Source organism: Chroicocephalus ridibundus, chromosome 9 (assembly GCF_963924245.1).
Source record: "Chroicocephalus ridibundus chromosome 9, bChrRid1.1, whole genome shotgun sequence".
In the NCBI taxonomy this organism is placed as follows: domain Eukaryota; kingdom Metazoa; phylum Chordata; class Aves; order Charadriiformes; family Laridae; genus Chroicocephalus; species Chroicocephalus ridibundus.
Genome location: NC_086292.1, coordinates 37,235,568 through 37,258,285, shown reverse-complemented (window position 1 = coordinate 37,258,285; position 22,718 = coordinate 37,235,568). Strand labels below are relative to the sequence as shown.

General features: G+C 37.4%; 1 long non-coding RNA gene across 1 annotated transcript in view; it reads right to left on the bottom strand.

Moving 5' to 3' along the window:
• Positions 1-251: 251 nt before the first annotated feature.
• The window catches only part of LOC134520894 (uncharacterized), a 135,050-nt gene continuing 112,583 nt past the window's right edge, over positions 252-22,718 (bottom strand). The window contains exon 4 of the long non-coding RNA XR_010072579.1: positions 252-339. This is a non-coding gene — a long non-coding RNA (uncharacterized LOC134520894). The remainder of the gene's footprint in view (positions 340-22,718) is intronic.

Sequence of the window (22,718 nt, the reverse complement as noted above, 5' to 3'; positions counted from 1 at the left end):
CCCACCCATCGCTGAGTCCAACCTGGGACTTCCCCCGTGCCCCCCGGTGATGTCATCCTGGGAGCTTAATACAGTTTTGCATATACTGTATCTTTTTCATTATTTTTCCTTTTTGTCTTATTATTAATATTTCATTAAAGTAGTTTCTTCTAAACTCATAAAACTCTTTATCTCTCCTCCTCCTCTCCGTGCACGAGAGGCTGGGGGGGAGCATCTGTCACCGGCCATTGGCTGATTTGGCCAAAACCACGCCATCTACACAAAGCCAAGATGTTGGAAGTAATGGATGAAATTCATAGTTTCAGTCATATAACAGATGTCACGGAAGCCAGCTTTTCCCTATGCAGGAAGAAAGGGCACTGATTAAAATAAAACATTAAAAAGAATAAAAACTGAAAAGTTTCAAGCTCAGCACACTTCAATCTCAGAGCACTATTGGAAAATTATCTGCTACTGATGCTATTTCAGAAATGTAAAGGATATTTTGTAACTTGCACTGGACCTTACTCTAGCATTTACTGTTGCAGTATTTATTATTATGAAGCACATTCTCAGAAAATAAATCATGGAAAAAAGCCAGTCACAGTCATTCGATACATAAAAAGAAAGAAACCATGCATTTGTTGTTGATCTTTACCTTCATGTCTCTGGCCCTGCCCGCCCCCGCTCCTTTTTCCCCCCTTCTGTCCTCGGTGGGAATGAAGGATCACCAAGGGATAGGGGACAGAAAAGCATTCTTTCTCCCCTTCCTCTCTGTTTGTCTTTCACCTACAACATTCTTTCCTTGTACACTGAATGGCCATTTTTTCTGTTAAAGTCATTTCTTTCCTACTGCTGAAAATTCATACTGAGAGCTCTTCTCTTGCCTAATATAAGTTATTCTTTTTTCTGGGCAACTGTAAGGTTCACACTCACAAATAAGTGTCTTCTATCTGGTTCATTGCATTTGCTGCCAGTTGAATACAATTATTATTACCTGGTTCTTAACAGAAATTTGGTTCCGTATTACTCTTATTTTTAAATGAGCCCTTACCGGCCCCCAAACTTCATCGCAATACTACATTCTACAATGGATTTGCTTTTTCTACAACTTTTTAATAAGTATCAAAGTCACACATCAACATAAAACTGTATACTGTCAACTTAAATATGTATCTAGAATTAAAGATTTTCCAAAAGTGATTCAGAACTAATCAAGAGATTAAAATCAACATCAATATATTACAGCTCCTTAATTTACCTGATCCTTCAAACCATTATTTTTAATTATTGTTTCTATACATTTATACAAAAGTTATCGATATCTGTGCTTGCCAACTGCCTTCTTACTAGTCCACAGCCCACTTTACAAAGTTATCATTTCACTTCCCATTCATCTTTCTTCTCTATTAAATTCTCTGCCAATTTGAGCACCATGTCTTCCATTTCCAACCAAAACATCTCCAAAAAACCTGATCAATTCATCCAGTTTTTCCACAGATACATCAAAGAACACCAAGTAAATTGGATCTCTCCCCTTAATTCTGCACAACTGGCTAATGAATGGATGTTGCACAGTCAAGAAACACTCGACTTTTTGAGCCACAGTTGTGTTATCTCAATTTTAATAGGCACTCTAATTTCTTTCAATCCACACTTTTCCTTGAAATACTTCCCTTTCTTAAGGCTCCTAATAACCACTCATATATTTTAATACCCCTACTTTCTGCTGAACTAGCAATTTCTTGAAATTCTCAAATGGACTGCGTGAAAAAAAATGAAAATTAATCTACTACTACATAAAAGTAGTTGTGTAACAGGCATTAAATAAGTTATTAAAGGATTATTATTGAACCCTTTCTATGGCTCTATACTTTATTACAATTTAGTCTGTTTTGGAAAGAAGAATTAGTGCTTTCAAGAAACAATAACCAAGAAACAGTTTGCAAAATATGTTTAAACAGATTTGTGGGTTTCATCTACCTTTTCTTAGATTAATTAATTTCAATAACTTTATTTTAAGTAATCACTGAAGGCATTACACAGTTTCTTGTCTTTAAATCTATTAGCATCCATGTGAGGGCTTCAAAAATTTTAGATTGATTGCTCTGTTGAAAAAGGGGATTTTATCACCTATTGTTGTATAAATCAAAAAATAGTACTTAGATTCCATTATAATGCACCTTTCATCAAAAGAGTCAGCACTGTACATTCTTCAGCTATAAAGTCACTGCATTAATGGCTCCAGCCATTACTGAAAATTCTGAGATGGGTAGTCAACAGACAACATAAAATGGGACAGTCTGATTTTAAAGACTTGCAGTAAAACTGAATTATTCCAAAAAAATCTTTAATTATTTTCCAGACAGTTATGCTACTAAGAGCAGGACTAAAGCTCTTTCCATAGCCAAAAGCCAAGACTTGTATTATGCAACACTTTAGTTATCTGTAATGTGTATCATGCTGAGCCATTCACCCAAGAATATCCTTTGCCTCCTTTAGGGTGAGAGGTAATTTAACCTCTGTACTAGCTCATTTCTCCCAAGATTGCCAGTCTTGTGAGAAATTACAAAATTAGCTTTACGATGAGAACAAATGTGCATTAGGCAGAGGAATTTAACCCCACCTTCACCCTGAGGCTGATATACAACACTGAAGGAACAGAGTTTCTCTCCTAACATATTGCAGTTTGATAAGGTGAAGTATCTTATTTGCTATTAAAAGGTAAAATATAAGTATTCTAGGTTCAGCAGTGGAGGCTTAAATACCTTATTGACAATCTTTTATTCCCTTAATATACTATTTCACTGTAATGGCCAAAATCATTATGTAGGAATACACTCTGGGAGTTAACTTGTGTAATACAATATCTTTCACTACCCATGTTTTATTTCCAATCTTGTCTAATACTGTATCTCTTTCTAAATCCTCTTTTGAGAACATAATTGTTCATTCATTTTGTGAGAACAAATCAGGCTCATACGCAAAAGCCTTAGTACAGATACACATCATTGTACAGTTAGAACTTCCAAATGCTTTTAAAACAAAACGCATGCAACATGGGACAGTATTTTCACAGTGCTGAAAAGTGCTAACAATGCAAGTCAAACATTAACAGGTTTGTGCCATTGTGCACTATCATTAATATAAGGTACTAAGTAAGCCAAATTTACCTGTCATTGTTCAGTTGTTTTTTGTACTCAGTTATAGCTACCAGTATTATTACTAATAAGTGCTTGGCAATGACTACACAACAAGGAAATATTGTTGACTGGGCATGGGACATTAGAAATTAAAGTATTTTCTTTACATTCTTGAATAAAGCTCCCTATGTACTGTGAAGCATCAGGCTGAATCACATATAAAGTGTCAGAGGCCTCGTTCCTGTGTTGAGGGGAAACTGAAATAACAAGTTTGGATCTCTACACATATAGGGGGGGGAAAAATGGCTAAGTTTAAGTGTTTTTCTAACCCCAGGGACTTCAGGGGTGAACAAGGATAGAACTCCTACGCATGTCTACTGTTTTTTTTATTCCATCACGTGTGAGCTGAGCAGCCTTTGACTCAAAAATGAAAGAATACTTCAATATGGCAAACTAGCACTGAATTCAGGTGTACGGGATGATTAAAATGAATGAATGAAATCAGAGAAATTTATTCTCTGTTTGTTCAAGCTAAATACAACACAGTCTCGAGTCTCTTGATGAGATTTGTTCAAGGAGTGATTACATCCCAGCTAATCAGAAATAACAAACACAATATACCAAATTTAAATCACCATTCTAACTAGGTCAGCAGAGAACAGGTGAGCAGCCCAAATGCCACAGAAATTATCACTTGAGACAATGTTAGTAAAATTATATGGAGTTTAGAAGTCAGAGGGGATCTTCTCTGCATATAAATAAACAAAAGATCAAAAGCCTGACCTATGATTTCCTGATTCACAACATTATTCAACACGTGGAATTTGATCCTATGCTAGTTGAATATAAAATGGACTTTTCTGACATTTTCCATAAACTGTAATTCTTTTAATTTCAGAAAGACTGAGGTTGCTTGAATTTTTATTTTTCCGCTGTTAATGATTTCCACCCCATCAGCAAGGAACATTCCCAGACAATTTGGTCCTACATAAAATCTTAAGAAAACCATGCAGATTTCTGACAGAAAGCAGTCTGCATTGAGACAGAAGTTCAACACCTCTGATACATTTTCACAAACTTGTTTTACTTTGATCAATCAGTGTTTGTTAATAAAAGAATATTTTGTCCCAAAATTCCAAATCAGAAAGGGACTGAGCATCTTCATGTATAAGATGTTGCATGTTTTAAAACAGAACATGGCCTTACAATAAAGTCTTCAAAATTTGTCTGCGATTACCATGGAATCTAACATTTCACCTTGATAACATAGGATTTCCCATAAATCTTACTGTAACAAAACGTAGCGCTCACAAAGGAGCGTTCAGATTCACCTCAGTTTTCTCCTTATGTTTTCTTCCTTGTCTTCCCAGCCCTCTGATGTTTCTCTTAATTAGCTTGCTAGAAAAGCAAATTTCTGCTTGCTATTAGTCAGTACCCACAAACGCTCTATAAATTACTAATTCATAATCCTTAACTCAGATTTGTACTGTCATCATATCTTCCAAAAGGTAAGGCACGGTGGGAATAAGTTGCACTAGACATCATAATCATCTTCATGAATAGAGGACACTCACATTTTTAGACATGTCCCAAGTTCCTTTACATTCTCCTCAGTGTGCCAGGTGGCCTCTCTAACAAGTACCATGCACAGACAGTGACAGAAACTAGCAAGATAATGGAGAAAGTGGGGGCAGGGGTGGGGGGAATGAGAAAATTTTTATTTCCTTTGACTTCGAAACTCCAGTGTGTAATTTTAGTTTCCTGTACAAAAGCTTTAGCATCAAGAATTATTGTATTGTCACTGATAATTATTACCACTGAAAATTATGGTCAGGGAGCCAGAAGCACCATGAGTTCACCATGCAAACCTCTAGGCAGATGACACTAAGGCACAGTAAAAGCAGATTCCCTCTACTTTGGCAGGGCTGTCACTGGCGTCACTTTATGACATACACTATATCAGTTTGGTGATAACAGTCAAATGAGGCAAGTATACTCTGAAAATAAGGTACATCAGCTTTAGAGAGGTAGCACAGGACAAAGGGATCTGCACAGTAGTCACAGGGAGTCGTTTTAAAGTACAGTGAGTGTTCTACGTTAATAATATATCATTCTACGTTGCACCAGTCCTCTTACTGTCTTGTATGTCTCAAACATCACCTGCTTACCACATCAGCCTAGTGGTTGGCAACCTTCTTATACACACCAAACCTGATGCTGAAAGCTCCCTATTGAGACCTGTCCTCCCAGTCACATAGACGTGCTTCCTCTTGGCTTTCCTTTTCCCGCAGCACTGAAATCTGGAAAACATTTCTCTCCACTTCTCTTTTTATGGTTCAATCACACTGTAATGCCTTTTACCTAACTTCTTTACCTCTGATCATCTCAATAACCATTGTGCATCCCACATTACTCCTCCACTCTGCCCAAATTCGTAGCTCAGTTCTCACTTACTGCTATCACCATCTTTCATGCCTGCTGACATCTTCCAGTAGTGCAATATCAGAATTGATATTCAAGGTTAACTGGGGTTACAGATAAACTATGAAAGATCTGACCCGATATATGAAATTAAAGTATTTCTTCAGTTTGCTTGGTCAGTTCAGAATTTATCATCCTGTTAAGATTTGACACCTTTAAAACCAGTAGGTTCCTGCGGGGGTTTGGTGGTGAGAAGTTGAACTGATAACTACATGGTTTCATATTCTTGATGGAACAGAACTCTGGCACGTTCCATTTCTTTAATTTTCAGCCAAATAAAAAGTAATCATGAACTATCCTGAAAACTAATCCTGAATAACACAAAAAAAATCACCCACCAAAACCATCACCAACAAAAAAACCCCCAAACAAACCCCACAGGAAAATATTTATTCCACATTTGCAATCCATCTTAAAGAGATCCCCTTTTGCACAAACTCTGCATTGGTACTGGACACAAACTACTCGGGGATCAAATGACCAGGGCTGACACTATGACTATGAAATGACGGTGGTTTCTTTCTCATTCTCTCTGGAATTTGGATGCAAGACAGAATTAAGAAGACACTATAGCAATTACCTGGCTCCCTTCTGAAGACATTCTTGTTTCGATATGACGTGTTGTAATTTAATTTTAACCATTTTTTACCATCCTTTCCTTAGGTTTATCTAAAACATTACCCAGTGATGAGATTAACCACAGAAATGTGCTGAATTCACATTTAGAACACCTGAAAACACATTTGACTTTGCAAAATGCTGAGCTGTGACTGACATTTTCAAATCTGCTTTTGTCATGACAGAACTTACTGAAACAACCTAAAATAACACTTTAAAAGAATAAAGAATTGAACAACTCTTTTGCAAACCCCTAATCAATTTGTAATTAAATCCACACAGCGTACTACCTATAATTTAGTTATGCTTTCCTATGTGTTCTTGCAGGTGAAATAAACAGATTATTTATGTGTCTATAGAGATTGTGTGCTTCCAGTTTCTTCCGTCCCAAAGCGAAATAGTCATTCCCTTCTCCCTTTTCGGCCAATGGAGAATTGTATGATACCTTTTCTTTTCCATATGAAGAAAACTAACTAAATTTTGAGCAAGTGAAATCTTTCTTCGTTACCGAGAAGTGAAAGTTCCCATGAATCTCTCAGTCTTCTCACAAACGCAGAGTGCACAGCAGGAGCTAATAATGAAATAATTAAATACACAAACAATCATTAAGCTAATAAAGTGTTGCAGCCATTCTTTATGACTATTTTATTTCCAACAGGGTAGTCTTGAATCTTTCCTGTAAACAGCAGAGCAATATCTTGCGTGAGACTATATGTTCAGGTTCTTTTATGCCTTTTGGTACAAATACACACAGTACAATCATCTTTTTATAGAAAGATTTGGGTTTGTTTTTTTTTTTTCCCCTCAGACTGTTAAGAAACAAATAACGGCACCACCTAAAGGTACTGTAGGTTTTCTATGAAGGCTTCAGTCCAGACACTTGCCGATGAGTCTGCCATTTGTCTGGTGCTAAAGTGACATTGTAATTTTGCTGTCAGAATCTCAAAAAGTGAGAATTAGAAATGTAAACATCAGAAACACTGAATTCTTGGGTCTGCAGTGACACTTTTTAAAGTTACAGGCAACAGCATAATAAAATCACATGCAAGGAAAATGAAATCAGCCAAGTTAAAAAAAAAAAAAAAAGGCAAAATTCTCACAGGAAGATAAGACATTAGCTTACCTCACCCAAGAACAAGATGAGTTCTTTATCATTTAGAGCCTTTACCTCAAGGTATAACTCAGCCCTGTCTAATAGGTATGCTCGAGTCAAACCACTGAGCTAGCCACAAGTACCTGTGGGTAAAGTCTATTTATAGGGCTGTGGAGAGCGTTGGCCTAGACATAAAGGTCCCTCGTGGTCTTAAAAGTCTGGGGACTCGTGTTACTGTTGCAGACAAAAATCACAACTATAGTGGTATTTGTTTCAACAAACAACTTCTCTGTAAAGTGAACCTGAACTTCTCATCTCCAAGTCTATACTGCTATTTTATGGTAAGAAACCTAACAGTATGTTTCAACCATATGTTTTCAACAGCATATTTTAACCAGCTCACATGAATAAGTGATGCACCACATTCTTTCCAGTGCTGTGGTGTGCCCAAAAATGTAATAACACAAAGGCATTTTGTAGCTATTGAAAAAATAACATTTTCTCTGCCACTGTCGGAATTCTCCACACATTATAAATAAATCTGTAGTTCAGTGAAATCGATAAAATTGGTACTACTCATCTCATTAAATCCATGAATACATGTGTTTGACATGCTCCTGACAAAAAACAAAACAAAACTTTAAAATATAATCTAGGACACATTCAGCCTACGCTAAACTTCTTACTTGAATTAAAAATAAAAGTCAGTTGCCTATCATCTGATTTTAAAAGCAAATACAAGCACTCTTTAGCATCAGACTGCTAACACAAGTCCGCTGTCATACCCTTGGAACTGTAATGATTAGTTTGCATCGTGTCACTGCCTGTTCCATTGGAAGCATTTGACTTCCAATGACATTAGACCATGAGCAGTAAGACGTCACATCCACTGAGCCACTATGTAAAGCCAGCAGAGTTTTCCCCTTTTTTTGAGAGATGAGAGTGCCTTCTCTAGCATTCACAGCAGCACCATAGCAAATCCCAGTCAATCATTAGTATGTGAAGGTATGCCCATATACGTATGAAAGATCTTTTTTTATTTCTAAACATTTATCCGCAGCATCCATTAAAAAAAGCAAACAAAACAAAACAAAAAACCCAACAGAAGTGGTCCAGCAGTTTAAAATCAGACTTTGGGGGTGGGGGGCAGCTTTCCTTTCAGAATGTAGGAACATTATGAGGTCAACAGAATTTTTTTTTGACATTTCCTTGGCCTTACAATAGCACACCTGGTATTGCTGCATCAACAAGGGCCCATCCTACTATCTCTTTTATTTTGATTTAAATTAACATGCAATAGTTTGCAATGCACACAAAACCCAGGAGGTTACAGAAGTGCTATGTAATCTAAAAATACCAATAATACTGAGCGCTCTGTCTTTATTCTCACTACTATGTTTAGAACTGATAGTACAAATACTATTTGTGATCTCAGGGACAAGGTACTACACATATACAATGCAAGTCAAGGATGCAGAGAGAGCTCCAGTGCTACGTAGCTTTGCTTCAACCAGTTTAAGTTTGATATTTAATGCATAATCTTGGAAAATATTATGCTTAGTAATAAACCCCAACTTTCATTAAGGGGATTATTGTATTTTCTGCCTCTGTGTCTACTGCTTGATTCAGCAAGGGAAATAAAATTAGCTCTCGGAGAGGATTGTCTTTCTTTACTTGCACAGGTAATTAAGTATGAAAGGAAAAAAAAAAGTATAATAATTTTTAAGTTATTTTAAACACTTTTTCCTGATTTGCTACCATCAGCTCTCACTAGAGAGTGACATTTTGGCATGCCAGAAAGAAACAGCAGACACACAGAAACACAGATAGTTGTTAGTTTAACAGCTTGAAAATAAAAGGGTGATGCCATTCAACTATACGCAGCATCTCACCTTTTTAGAGCTCCTCAATACCCTACATGTTTGAGGCTATTGGAAGATATGCGATTCTATGGACATCACAAGATATCTTTTCTTATGAGAATTTTCACTGAATGGCAGCACTCATATTACAAGTGCCACTCTACAGGAAAAGACTTATATGAGCATCTCCAAACCTCCAAGAGGTTATCAAAACCAGAGAAAGCACGTTAGAGGGAAGCTGCAGAGCAGACAAGATTTTATTGAGAAGTTCCTGTCCAAAAGAGAAGGAAAGACTTTTAAACTGGCTTAATTTTATTTTTGTTATTTCCTAAAAATAATACAACAAACAAAAAAACCCAACACAACAAAACACAACCAACAGCAGAAATGCATCTGTAGACAAGTAGGAGACACACTAAAGTTATACAGTTTTTTAAATGCAAACAAAAATACAGGAGCTACAGGAAACACGTCTAAACTCTCTCTTTAAATGGACAGTGAAGCTTTCATATGACTTGAATTGTTCTTTTGTGCAAAGTCTCCCTCACTGCTGGGACAATCACGATTCTTTTAAACACAGCAGCGTGGCTGGAGTTTCTGAAAAATCTTCTAAAGAACAAAGGAAAATATGGAATTGGGAAACTTACTCAGAGAGCATTCTTTTAAGCGTAGTTGCTTATCTTTACATAGCAATAGAAATACTAAATAATCACAAAAGACATTAAACAAGTTCCTCTTAACTCCTGAAGGCAGTGTGGATGAGATTCACTCCTGCTAGCATGGAGGTGTGCAAAAAGTACCTACAAGAGGGAATTCATCACAGTGAAAAATAATACTGCCATCTGTGCTCCCTCAGGGCTTCAGCTTTCATTTGATGCCAGAGGCTCCATCACAGCCTTGCTGGCAGAGGGTGTCGTGTGGAAGTGATAAATCAATACATTTCCCAGTTTCCCAGGCTAAACTGTCCCCAGCCCCCCTATGGGTGTATCTCCAGGTCCCGCCAGCTGCTGCTGACTGCTATGTCCACCACCAGCTGAGAGTACACCCTCCGGCATCTCTCCTACTTGCTTCATCCAGCTGGTGCTTCATATCCCACTTTTCCCTACACTGCCTAACTCTACAGCAAAGGTGACATTAACAGATTACACAGGAGACTCATCCAGTGCTTCTCCAGAGATTACAACCCATAATTCAGCAGTCCTTGATTTAAACCGAGAGCAACACACGAGTCAGAATCATAGCCTAACTCATGTCTTCCACATAACAAATAGACCAGGCAGAAGGCTGGTAGCCAGCAGCTCATAAATTTGAGTACCACCTCTGATGCCTTGGAATTTACAGGAGTTTTGGATGCGTTTTCCCCATGAAAGTTGGAAAACTACGTTTAGAGCTCAAATAATTTTATTTGTTGGATTATGTTAGACATATAAATCCCTGTGTAGTTCTCTGTAATGTGTCATATCTGCAGACAGCCACACAACAGGCCAGAGGTCCATTAGCACCAGTGAATATTAGAAGTTTCCAAATAACTTTTAGTGAACATCCAAGTGTAATAGTACTTGCCATACCATCCCTTCCCTAGTTTCCCTGGCAGTAAGATAAAGTAGTGTATGTCCTTGTCTAGTTTGTGGAACCAGCTCACATACCCACTGAATATTGTGTGGGCAGGCAAATCAAATAGCTTTATTTCACATTTGTATCGTGCTCACTTTAGTAAGCCCTGTACACCACACAGTCTTCCCCTTTAAACCATAACTCCATTTTCATATTAAAGTTAACACTTCAAAAACAGTGTTCTCATTCAGTATGAACACTTCATAATTACATTTTTCTAAAAAGCTGTAATAAACTTTATTTAAGCAAGTGCTTCCCGTTTTATTGCCAACCCCAAACATTGTTCATTTGCAAGCACAAAGTGTCCTCTTGACACGATAATGAAAGTGCATTCATACATGTCAGCTGGAGCAATTATGTACTTCAGATTTATACGCAACAAGTATTATTCAGTCTTTTCTGCTGACATTTTCAAACATGACATGCATATTAAAATTAACACCTAAAACGTGAACATAGTTCACTTTAACTGCAGATTTCCCAAATCTCTCAGAACTTTGGCCGACAAGAAAGGGAACAGGCAAAATCTTTTTATAAACAGGCCATCTAATTGCATAACATATTCAGACAGATTTGCTCTTGTTGAATTACCTCTCCAGTACCCTAACACAGGAAGAAACGAAGAATCAGAAGAGAGCCCGGAGCCAGTATTAAGATAGACCAGTGTCTCTAGTGGTCTCGCAGTGCACTGGGCACACAGGAAGAATCTCCATTTCTTTCACTTGAGCAATCTCCATTTACAGAACCATTTAGCCCAGTCTTCAGCAAAGCTCGCTGCCTGGGCTTGCAGCCCCACCAGTGCACGCTTGGATGGGAACTGCTGGATGTCTCTGGAAAAGCAGATTGCATCCTACTGCTTGGAGCAGACAGTTTGCTGGAATAACGCTGATTTATTGAAAGAAAAAAAAAAAAAAAAAACACAAAACAAACACACACAGAGATTACTTCAAAACTGGATTTGGATTTTAAAGGATCCTTCCTTTCCCTACACCGCTGAGCCGCCTCAAACATATTTCATCCTCAGAAGAGTCACAGAAGAAAACCTGGATCATTTGTTTCCTTTTATTTCAATTAAGTTTTAATTTTTGTCCTTCTTCCAATGCCTCCGACTCTCAAGAAAGAAACCAAAGTTTAATGGAAAACCACTACTTCCTTGAAGAGAAAATAAGACACTTAACTTTATACACAGGAAAACTCAACAAGTACAACCTCAGCCAGGCTGCTTTAGATGGAACTCACAGTTGCAGCATCGCTTCCCCACTTGACATCTGACTGATGGTACCTCTGATTTCCTGTTTCACAGAGCTGCTGTGAGGATCACCCATCATCTACAAAGCACTCTGTGAACCTGAAGTGAGATACACAGGAAAATTGCCAGTCTTCTGTTCAGTGCACGTGGAATGACAGATTACGGTGTGCTTGCTACCTGCATTCTTGCAGGACAGAATCTAACAGCAGACAGTAGAATTTAGAACTCCTTATCTCCACTTCATCTTGCCCATCCTCTAGACCCAACCAAAACAAACTAACCCAACAAATCTCAGTGTCTTGCTTAAAATATCCAGCATATAATTTCATTGTGACGGCACACCACTGTGAAGCAGGAACACGTTTATCTCCATTTCAAGGAACAAAGAAACAGATTCTCTTTGAAACAGTTCACGAAAACTAACAAACTCGACCATTAACCACTACAGACCTGCAATAGTACACGGGTCTTCAAGAAGCTTATTAAGATACAACTTTTTTTGGCACGGAGACAGTAAAATATCTTATTGATATAGCACTTAAGGCTCAAAAGAATGATAAGAAACAAACAAAAAAAACCCGCTAAAATAATTTATACAGAACTGTGTTACTGCAAGAATAACTGGTTGAGTGATAACAATGGAAATCTCAGGTGTGAAAGATAATAAGCCAGATCCTAAAGTTATTACTCTGGTAAATCTACTTATATATCAACAAAAGCATAATGCACTTTCCAGCAGCAGGCTCAGCCATAAACCATAGCCCTGCTCTGCCACTCAGTTACACCTGCTCCTGACATTCTTCCACTGAAGCAATCCCACACACACGCAGCAGGTTTAACACTTCTAGAAGCCCACCTGTTTGGTAAGTTCAGGACATAACACAAGACCAAGTCCCTGTCCCCTCCCAGGAAACCAAACAGCCCGGAGAAGGCTGCTGCTCCTCGATCGGTTCATGCAGCCCAGCCCTGCTGCCCTCTTGGTCCTGAGGTAACCTGAGAGCAGACAGAAAGCAAATGCCAAGGTCCAAGTCAAAGATACACAGTGGAGCACAGCAAAGCACCCGATTTCTAGCCTGACTCTATCAATTCCTCCTCACTGATTACTTTTAAGATTAATCCTTAGGTCAGCGTGCTGCAAGGGGGTCTCTGCGCTGGACTGAAGGAGTTTTAGATCTTACCTTTGCAGAAAAATTCTTCTCAAAGAATTTTTTATTTTTAGGCAGCACATTTTGCTCCTAACATAAGTCTCTGCTTCAGTTCCAACCACTCCTTCTTAGTGCTGAGTTATGACCCTTAGTTGTATTAATTTTAACTCTTTTTCTATTTTAAACTATATTTCCATTCTCACTGGCAGCAAACTTTGAAAATTGTAATTAGGATTGCAGGTGGAAAATGAAAAAAAATTAGCACTTAAAATTTAATGCTTAATTTCCTCTATGGGAACTCCAGAGGCACAAGTAATGGTTCATTGGAAACAAGTCATTAAGCCAAACATCTAAAGACAGAAATAATCTACAAAGCTCCTGACTTCTTACAAGCTCGTTTACAACAAGGTTTGGCTTTGGAACAATTTATAGACTCTTTAGTGTTGTCTGCAATTACTTTCTTTGTCAAAATCATTGTGAGCAGCAAGACAGTGAGAAAAAAGTCACACCACACACAGACACACAACCACCCTGCATAAAATAATTATGTATCCGTCAGGAAATTGACCTTATCTTTCTGATTCTATAATGTCCTAATTTGTTCAAGTATAACTGTGAGGAATAAAGTGATTGAAAGTGCAAATCAGAGAGATATGAAAAAAAACGAGTCTCCAATTTTTCTATATAGCTTTTACACATCTGTGGGTCAGACATGATCTATGAAATTAGACTGATCCTATAGAACCAGCTTCATAGATGTCCCACAAAGCACAACAGAGATGTGTCATTTATTTCCAGTGTGTCCTACTTGAAGAAAGGAGCTCTACGTATCTTGAGGGAAAATTAAGAACTGTTGCATGGATATGTTTAGAACCACTAGTGCTTATTAGCTAACGACTACCTCAGGATTTGGTTTGGGGAAAGTGTATGGCTCAAGGGAATTTAAAAAAATCCAACAGCTCCAATATGTGAAAATCTTTATTTGTATTTAATCTGAAATATAATAAAAACCACTGTTAAGTTAATAACAGGAACAAGTACAAAATGATACTGAATTAAACCACTTTGCCAGAAATTGGCCAAGTCTAAAATATATAACTAGATTCACTCAAAGTCACTGAGTAATACTGCAGAACATGACTAGAATGAAGTATTAATGGTCTCAGCTGCAGGGCCACTGGGTACCTACTCTTTATATCGAGTAGGAAACGCGAATGTCTTTGCCCTTCTGAAAAACAGATCACCCTTATCTATCGGCAGCGATATCTGTTATCTTCATACACTTACACACTGGTGAATAGAAGTGCACCTCTCACAATGGATATGTGAGGAAATAACAGCTCCCTAAGTGTATTTATTTACATTTGCTGCACATGATCTGCAGGTTTGCTATGACACTAACCATATCTCACTATCACTCTAACAATTCTCAGCTGTCAGCCAGAATAATTTTTTTCCAGTTGTTAGATGCACGCTCAGATCTGACTTATCCACTGCATCATCAGTATACTCCATGGAAGAAAAGCTTTTAATGGAGTTTTCCAAAAGAAAACAATAAGCAAATCCCAAAAGAAATGGAAGCTCAGTCTTCATTTATTGTTTTGACTTCCACTTCTGAGTAAATATTTGTACCACCACAGACTGGTGTGTCTAAGAACCAGAATCTCCTGTTTATCAATAGGTCAGCTCTATGTACACAGAGCCACAATGCAAGGTCCCCTGGGCTGTCTTTGAAGTGACCTTAGCCTGATATGGAAATGACAGGCATAGAAAAGAGAAAGATTTATCTCTCCGAGAGCTCAGCGCTTGAACTCTGTTTAAAAACAGCCAAGCAACAACAAAACAGCCTGACAGCAGTGCCAAACTACACTAAGCTACACATAGTAAGTTTGTGATTAGAAGCATTTTTCACTATGGACATAGATTTGTGCTTAATTTTGTGATTTTCACTATGCTTGAGACTCCTAACAGTATCATCGTTTCAATTAAGGTTGTTGTTTTTTCAAATGTATTCCTCCCATGGCCAACTTTCCTGTAAAGGTACAGTCAGGCTAGTGGGAAATCTTAAGTTTTTGCCAATATATTCTTATTTAATTCGCAAAACTAAAATTAAAATTATTCTGATAAAAAAAATCATTTATCTGCAGAGATAAAATAACTATATCAGATACCCTAATCTAAGTATAACAGCAAACCTGATACAAGTTGTCTTTTCTCCCATACAGATTAACACTTTACAGGATCCAGCAAGTCACTAGCTTTATATAACACCTAAGATTGTGCACTTCAAAGCACATTAGAACCTGAAATTATTGTTTATAAAGTAACTCAAGACGCCCTAGACATAAATTCATGCTCATGCACTATGCAGTACAGGTTCAGTGAAACCTGTGAATGTAGGACATGACAGAGGTACCACGCACAGGGTTAGCTTGCTCCACCACGACAGTAACGGCTTTGCCATGTGGACTCGCACCAAAGCGGATGACAGGTCTGTGGGTATGCTCAGAGCAGATCAGCTACTGTCCATGATCAATAGAAGGCAACTGAGAAGAAACTAGACAACTCCAAGATTTCCAGACCTCCCCTAATTTACAGCCACAGAAAAATAGCATGGACCATGCTGCAAGATTCTCAGAAATCCTGGTCGAATATTGCCAACCTGAAAACCCCATGCTAGCAGAATTTCTCACGCCAAGAACGAAGACGTGTCCAGGAAAGCCAGCAGCACAGTAGCCTTGCCCTAAGCAGTCCAGGACTATTTGTCAAGACTAACAAATAAAGTTGACATAAGAAATGTCAACTTTAGAAAAAAGACAGGACAAATAATCAAAAAAACCCCAAACTACTGCATGCCATTCTGCCACTAACATAACAAAAGCCCATGGCACAATTACAGTGCCATCATATCATAATTGAGTCCCGTCATACCCTGTTATCATGCAGCAATATAAAGATGGGAAATGCAGATGAGCTAGAAGCAGAGACTTTCCTTCCTCAAGAGGCCAAGTTGTAATGGACCATGCACAATAAGACTAGAATGTGATCTAAACATCCATGGAGTCATTACAATCATCAGCAAAAGCTTCAGAGTTCTCCACCGAGATAGAACAAGTACAGATAATTATTTTGTTACGCAGACTAGTTCCCATATAAGCCTCATCTGTCTGTTATATTAAGGTGTAGGGGATTTGAACTAAGGCTGTGATGTAAAGTGGAAGACAGAATTCAAGGAACTGATACTTAACAACAATTGTATTAATACAATTCAATTGTATTAATACTGTAAAAGGTTACAAAGCTTTTCAGTCCCACATTCAGAAGTGACCAAACATCGACATCTTTTCTTAAGATTTTTATCATCCCCTATTTCATTCCAGTATAATTTCTTTACATTCCATCAAATGGCATGAAAAGCAGAGAAAAGCAGACAGACCTTTCCAGTAATCCTCTAAGCTACAGTTTCTTTAAGATTATTTGTCCCTGAAGAAATCCTTAGCTTTTTTCCCCCACTCGCTTTTCAAAATCCTTTATACTCGGCTCAGTAAAAGGCCAAGGATCACTGATCATGGCAAAACTGCTGTAGTTGTATGGAAGACACTGATGGTAAAATGCGGTTCACTTGTTGAAGTATATCGAGATGGGACAGCAGGAAATGAGAAACATTCCACCTGTCTGTTTCTTGAATCACTTGGCTCTTCACAAAGCTTTCTTCATGACTTCTTTATTATGTTGTTCTTTTTGCCTTTGTATTCCCCCGTGGAGAGACATTTCTAGGTTCATTTCAGTAACGTCAAAATAATTGAATCAAAACACAGAGCAAAGTATTACAAGAGCTGTGTCTTGACGAATTTATTATTAGAGTAATTGATAAGAGTTCTTAAATTTCCCAATAGACCCCTCAAGTTCAAAACCCAAGCAGAAGGCATATAGAAAAACACACACAATAATATTAATACCGTCTTCACCTTTCCCAAGCGCTCACCCTTATCATATATAGATCTACACAGAAGGGTCTGGAGCAGATGCTTATTGTTTTACATTGTTACCAAGTCAATTATTCTACCCTAAAGCCTGGTTTCAACCACTGTAAATCAGAACTGATTCCACTAAAAGCAACAGTGCCACGGTCACGTGAAACTGAGAAAGGAGAAATAGGGCTCCTGGCCTTGAGAAAGTTAAAGTGGAATATTTCTATATGGTACTAAAATTGCATTCTTTCATATAGTTTGCTTTTACAAAAGTTAATGAGAGCCTACTGGCAGATCCACTGGCAAAAAATTAATGTAGAACATCATTTAGATAATAGTCCAAAGTACACTTATAAATTGTTGGTCTTACAAATGCCAGTTTCAACAGCTACAACGAAACAGTAATATTTAAAGGATATCTATGCACTTGATTACATTTACTTTTAAAGCCTATAATCCCTAGAAAGTTCAAGATGGAAAAGGAGATCCCAATTCTCAACTATTTGCTAAAAATAGCAAAAGGATAAAACAAGACTCCCCCCGTTAATTTAGTGTCACTCGTCAGAAGCCTTGTAGAAATTTCTCTGACACGCTCCTGTACTGAGACAGTGTAAGTTTATTGTTACGTCAAATGAATTAGTTACACACGGTCAAAATATACTATGTCAGTGGTCTAAATTTAGGATATTGGCCTGTAGCAGATTTTAGTTAAAACAAATGTGCTATACAATTCCGCCTTTGCAAGAAAATTATGGATGAAAAGGCCAGGACATACATAATTCACATTCTATTAAAAGATTCTTTTTTTTGGCTGCCTAGTGTAGTATTTTTAAGACAGACTACAAAACGGTGCTTAGAGGATTGGGAAAGGCACTGTGTTCTGAAAGAAATATGCCCACAATATTTTAAAGGAATATTTATATTTTGTTTCAACAAAGTTTGAAGGAGAGAGAGAAATTTTATTTAGTTATTTCTTTTTCTGCATAATGGCATATTAATTCACAACTTATGTATGTAACTGTATTCATGTTACCTACTATATCACCATTTGCCACGCGGACTGGAACAGAACAGTCTTTTGAGAGAGTTTATACAGGGCTGTAACGACGTAGCCCGGCTTCTCTGGCTTTAGCAGCCGGAATAGCAGCACATCCCAAGGCAAGCTGTACAGAGCTGTACTATGGCAGAGTCATAGTTTACACCTGCTCATACTTTCATGTCTTTTTTCTGGGTTCTCTACAGTATACAGTGTTTTATAGCACATTTTAAAATAAAGGATAGAAGTAGTAAACATAAATAAAGGAAGAATGGGGTAAAACACTGGCCGTGTTTATGGAAATAGATCACATGGATGACAGGAAGCCCCAACAGCTTCTGCATTAAGGGAATGGATTCTGTAATTATGGGAGACTCTCACTCAAGGATCTCACAAAGATATTTGAAATTCAGCCATTAGTATGGTGCTACCACAAAAAAATGCAAGTGTAGTTCTAAAATATATTAGGAGACATATTCCCAATATAGACAGAAAAAGATTGAGATTAACATATTAAGCATGGGTAACATTAGATCAGAAACCTAGACTGCCTGCAATCCTAGCTACACACATTTAAGAAAAACCTAGTCTAGAACTGGAACAGAGAATGGGCTCCAGGTGTTATCAACTGCCTTATAGAGAGGAAACTAATATAGGTGGTAAAATATCCCCGCATCCCTTCTTAGTTCAGTTTATGTTTCTTTACATATACAAGTACATATTGAGACGTGGCTGTAATCTGAAAAAGTAAGTTTAAATTCAACAACACAAGAACTGTTGCTCTAGATAATTGGTTTATCATAAACATAGCTCCTAAAATGTGGAGTTAAGCTTCTTAATTAGACTCCTTTTATCACTCAGAATTTAAAGCTTTGTTTCTTTAATTTTAACCTGATTGTAAATGTATCATCTGGAGACTGAACTCTCTGCTTTGGGGCTTATTGAATTCTGACACTTCATTTCTCATAGGAACCCAGCACTCATAGCACATCTTGACTTTACCCCTTCTCTTTAATTATAAAATAGTATTCCGCATTGCCTTTTGCAAACCATGATCTTTTGTACATCTCCTTCATAATTATAACCAACTTTCTAGCCCCTCGGCTGACAAGCAACATTACAGGCCTGTCAGGTTTCTGGTGATAATGTCTTATTCTACAATGCCACATGAAAAGCTGTCCTTTGAGGATCAGAAATGTACAATATGCACTGCTTCAATGTGTAAAGATAAGATTAAACTACAAGGAAGGCAATTAAATGCTCAGATCATATTAATAAAAGCATTTCCTGTGTTTACCCTGGTGTTATCATTGCCTACAACATTGAGCGGTGTATTTGTTTTGCTGACTAAAACATGAGCTGAAAACTCAAAAAGGGATTAAGGAGCTGGTTTTCAAAGAATACAGTCCAAACTATTTTGTTCAGCGCTTTTTTACCCTGATGTAATGAAAAGTTCTGCACTTTAAGGGACCAATCTCTATATAGAAGAAATATCAGTCTGCCTACAAACAAATCAACATGGATTAAATTCCTTTGAACTTTGTGGTTTCTGTTAAAAACTGCAACTCACTTTATCGCACTAATGATTTATTATTTCTCTTCATAAAATCATATTAACGTATCAATCCAAATCATATTTATTTACCTTCATTTGGCTATCACATCCTAGAATTAACCAAGTGACACTGTTTGATGGAAATCAGAACCTCTCCAAGCTTAATAATTTTGGTTAGTACTAGGCAAAGTAAATTTATATAATATCATTGCCCAGAGGCCACAACCAGAAACGGCACTATAACATACCTGGCACTACTCAAATGTAGAGACAGTTATGGGGGTTTTTTGTTGTGTTTTTTGTGGGTTTGGTTTTTTTTTTTTTTTTTTTTTTTTTTTTTTAAAGATTCAAGGAATCTTTTTGATCACTAATACCTGTGGTATTACCCATGTAGCTTCCAAAGCAATAGAGCCGAGAAATTAGCTGGAAATATCTCTTTGACTTAGTTTGAAGGTTTTTGACTTAGTAGCCACGGGCATGTTACCTAGCAATATTTCAGAAAAGAAATGAGAGAGACTGGAATGAGACAATTTAATATACTGGGGAAAAAAACAATTCAAAAGCATGGCAGAAAGCTGAAAGGCTTGCATACTGTTGCAGAGAGCTACCCAGCCGTATTTTTATCCTACGCAAAGACGGTGTGGCAAACTGAAGCGATATCTGCAGACAGCACCTGATACAATAGAGAAGGCAGAGCTTCTTCCCTCACAATAGCAAGACAGATCTATGCCAAGTTTGCTATGGTCTTTCCAGTATAGCACTTTTGTTCCCACGCATCAGTCATACCACTGAAAAAAAGTTAATGATTTACAAGACGTCACTTGTCTCAGGGAAACAAAGGACTATCTCTTTGTTATATTTTTTTTCACATTTACTAGCACAACAAGCCCTACTGCCTAGCACAGTGCAAATAATACTAAGAATAATTAATAATCACAACTGACTTGTTTACTAAATTTTTAAGCCTGTAAATTAGTCTCTGAGGGAAATGTGGTGCACTGTTTGAGATATTTAAAGGCAGGATGCATAAACCACAAGAAAATGTTCTGTGGGGAATAAGGCTATATTTATAGGAACATCAACTAGATTATTGGCTAAAGCTGTCTCACGTCCAGTAGATGAGTCAATTTACATGAAAGTTAAAAATGAGAAGTTTTCTTTATCTTAAGAATTTTTTCTTTCTGCTGAACCATCAATACTGGTTTACAGCAGAAACAAGTTTGCAAGTTTTGTTGGTGTTGTTTTTCTTTTTTTTTTTAAACAGAAAATGGAAGAAATATTAGAGAGACTACACTGAAGTTTGTGGGCCAAAACATCCCATTCTTGGAAGGCAATATTTAGCTTTGGCAGATACTTAAAAGTGTCTAACAAACCTAATGATCACATATATATGTATATATAAACACAATTGTATTCCACGTGAGAGAAAATGGAACACAATCTTGTGAAACATGCAGGCATAATGATGCTACGTTACAGAAACGCCTGCCTATTAAGATTTAGAACTTATGAGAAAGACTGTTTTTAGGATAAACAAAACATAAACACAATATACTGTTCTTTTATCACACAATGTAATTAAAGCTTCAACTTACCCCATGTAAGCAATCAGCATACTCGCTTGGAAGTTTGTAACGTTTTTAAGTCACAGTTCTGTCTGACTTGATGGTTTTCTATGCTTAATGCAAGCTGTAATTTTTTGCTCTTTCTTTCCCTAGAATCATGTTTCCTAAGCAGTTTTCCACTGACAAGCAATTACATCCAATTGTGTAATAGCAAAAAGCTAGAAGACTATTCCTCTACAGAAAGAAACATTTAAAATTGTTGGGTTTGTTGCAAGATTTTTAATGCATCGCACATAAATCCATATATGCAATTACAGCCACAGTGTGGCCACACGATAACTTGATTAAAACTTTGATTAAAGGAGTTAAAACAATCAAGCTTTACGGTGAGAGACACTGCAAGGAATGCCTCCATCAAATCTCCATTTCCACATGTCTGGCAGCCTTAGCACCAGAGCTCTGCCAAGGCCATGCAGTTCTATGACACACTGACAGCATCTCCACTAAAATTAGGATCTTCAAACTGTGTTAAGCAGCAGCATCCATTTCCATGGCAAGGAAATGAGATTTCCTTGGTGAGCTTTAGCACATGCTGGTATTCCTCTAGTGAGTATAACACAGTAAATTCCACAACTTAAGAGACATGAATGAAATAATTATTCCTTCAACCCCACCTCCATTTTTATTTTGCTACTACGCTGAAAATGTACAGATGTACATGATACCTACTGAAGAAACACTGTATGTTCAGCCTGCTCTGTCAGCTAAGATCATATTCAGAATCATTAAGTACCTCATAAAGTAAACACAGCAAATATAAATCCTTAGTTTGGTCACATGCAAAATAGCAATATAAAGACGTACATCAATAGTTTGCATTGCTGGTCAATAGCTGGTAGTGGCTTTAACTTGCTTTGTTACAGGATCTAATAACTATCTCTTTGTTCTAAAAATACACAGAAGAGCCCTGGAATTTCTACATCAGTCATCAATGCAGTTAAACCTGATGTGGATTATCACAGAAGACTGAGAGAAAGGGCAGCCTTACTTTCCTTGTGTGACAAGCTTTGTGTAATCTTAACCTCCTCTTCTGAAATTGAAGGAACATATTTCAGATATTGAAGATATTTCAACTTGCATCACACAGTGAATGCAAGAACTATACCTGTGGTAAGGTACCTAAAAAAAAAAAAAAAAAAAAAAAAAATCAGTGTCAGGAGCAGGAAGAGCTCACTGCCTGGGGCTTTTGTTGAGAGTGAGCCCATTTCCTCCAGTTTGCTCAAGAAACCTAAATACTTAGGGAAGATTAGCTACGGACAGAAAATTAAAATCCAAACATTTATATCATGCAACATAGTGCATATAGTCCTACACTCACCTTTGGAGCTCAGCAAGCTCATAGCTATG